The sequence below is a fragment of the Octopus sinensis genome, linkage group LG9, assembly GCF_006345805.1.
Source record: "Octopus sinensis linkage group LG9, ASM634580v1, whole genome shotgun sequence".
NCBI lineage: Eukaryota > Metazoa > Mollusca > Cephalopoda > Octopoda > Octopodidae > Octopus > Octopus sinensis.
The window spans coordinates 58,771,808-58,774,307 of NC_043005.1; the positions used below are offsets into that span (position 1 = coordinate 58,771,808).

General features: G+C 36.7%; 1 protein-coding gene across 1 annotated transcript in view; it reads left to right on the forward strand.

Moving 5' to 3' along the window:
* The window catches only part of LOC115215434 (cilia- and flagella-associated protein 65-like), a 1,408,515-nt gene that overhangs the window by 568,604 nt on the left and 837,411 nt on the right, over positions 1-2,500 (forward strand). The gene's annotated exons all lie outside the window — the stretch shown is intronic.

The following is a 2,500-nucleotide window of genomic DNA, read 5'->3' on the forward strand; positions in this document are numbered from 1 at the left end:
AAATGTCTCATAGGGTCTTTTTCCACAAATTATTGGACTTGGTACTTAGGTGTTCAGTGTCGTGGAAGATATTCAACATTCACATACCAATCTCAAAATCTTAGTTGTTCCCAATAGAGCAATTTCAGGGGCATGCTCTACCCTCATGTGAATTCCAATTTCTCTGACATATTTATTGAACTTGGTTGTTAGTGCTCCAAATAAACCTACAACTATTGGGATGACAGTTACTTTATTATTATTATCATTATTATTAGTATTAGTATTATTGTTATTATTATTATTATTATTATTATTATTATTATTATTATTATTATTATTATTGCTATTATTTTGTTTTACTTCTCAGAACGTTCGGTCTTGTTTGTTCTGGTAGATTCTGTGAGAGCAGATAGTAGCCTACTGTTAGAGGTCTCACAGGGTGTCTTTCTGCATATCATAAGCTTTGATACTTGGTTGTTAATTACTGTGGGAGACATTCAACATCCAAATAGCAATCTCAAAATCCTAGCTGTCCCCAGCAGAGCAGTTTTTTTTTTTGGCTAGTTTTGCTCTTACATCTGATTTCTCTGACTTATTTCTCGAACTTGGTGGTTAGTACTCTGAGTGCCGTACAACTACTGGCATGACAGATACTCTCCTCATAGTCCACATTCTTGCAATTTGGTCTTTTAGTAGTCTATACATTTCAATCTTTTCTAGTTCTTTGTCACTTATGTGAGCATCTCCGGGTATTGCAATATCTATGATCTTGGTTTCCTTTTTTCCCTACCTACCATAACAATATCTGGTCTCTGAGCCTTGATTAGGAAGTCACATTGGATTGTAAAATCCCACTATCTCCTATGTTCTTTGTTCTGGTTCATGTTCATACCATTTCCATGCTCTGTTCAGGTCGTACTTTTCACATAGCCTCTAGTGGATGAACTTAGCCACATGATCATGCATTCTTTTGTAGTGCATTTTGGTCAACTTGCTACACTCACTCACAACATGTGAGATTGTTTCATTTCTACTGCCACACATCCTACAAAGGGGCGATTTGCCACTCTTATCTATTTGGAACTTGGTACAATTAGTTCTCAGAGCTTGTTCCTGGACATTGCATATCAATGCCTCAGTGCATCATTTCAGACCACTTTTTCTGAGGTAGTGACCACGCAGTGATCTCATTTTCCAGTTGTTTACTCTTTCTTCTTCATCTTATATCTTAAATATTTGTGGGTGCATCACATTTCGGGTAGGTATTACATTGTTAATTCTGACAGCAGCAAGCAAGGACTCACTCTGCTGCTTGATGTACCAACCCAGACTGTTCTTCTTTTAATTAATTGTCGTCACTTTTCTAGTTTTTCTATCTATTTCCTCAAGCTCATTCTTTGTCCACCTGACAACGTCTGTGCCATATTGTATTAAGGAAACAACCCATGTGTTCATTGCTCTGGTTTTGTTTTTTGTATTGAGTCTACTTCCCATAATTAACTTGGTTCTTCTTATTCTTCTTCTTCTTCTTCACTACCTTTCAATTCTGTTTCCATTTCTTGCTGAGTGTCTTCCTGACACCTAGGACAGAGAAACGTATTGTATACATTGATAGGCCATTGAACTCCAGTATGCAACTGGTACTTAGTTTATCAACCCCAAAAAGATGAAACGCAAAGATGACCTTGGCGGACTTTGAATTCAGAGCGTAAAGACAGGTGAAATACCGCTAAGCATTTTGCCTGGCATGTTAAAATTTCTGCCAGCTCACCGCCTTAATATTAACATTATTATTAAGGTGGGGAGATGGTAGAGCCATTAGCACACTGGGCAAAAATGCTCAGCAGCATTTTGTTTGTCTATAAATTCTGAGTTTAAATTCCCCCAAGGTCGAATTTGCCTTTCATCCTTTTGGGGTCGATAGATTAAGTGCCAGTTGGACAGTGAGGTCAATGTAATCAATGTACTCACAGACGGAATATGTTGTAGCAGATTTTCTGTGGCCACACTGGAGCACCACCTTTAATTGAACAAATCAACCCAAGGACTTATTCTTTGTAAGCCTAGTACTTATTCTATCAGTCTCTTTTGCTGAACCACTAAGTGATGGGGATGTAAACACACCAACATCGATTGTCAAGTTATGATGGGGGACATACACAGACAAAAATAACAAACAGACAGACAGACAGACAGACACACGCACACATATATGTATGTATATATTGTATATATATATATATATATATATTATATATATATATATATATATATATATACGTACATATTCATTAATTAATTTATTTATTTATATATGTAATACATGTGTGTGTGTGTATATATATATGGTGGATGTCTACTCCTTATACATAGTTTGATCACCTCCTGTACCTATGCCTTAGCACCATCATGGCATCTGCTGTGGCTTTTTAAACCAATGTTCTGAAAAGATACCCACATAGATTGTAACTCTGATTTGGACCACCAAGAGCTGCAGATAAGTTCTGCTTGTTGTGGA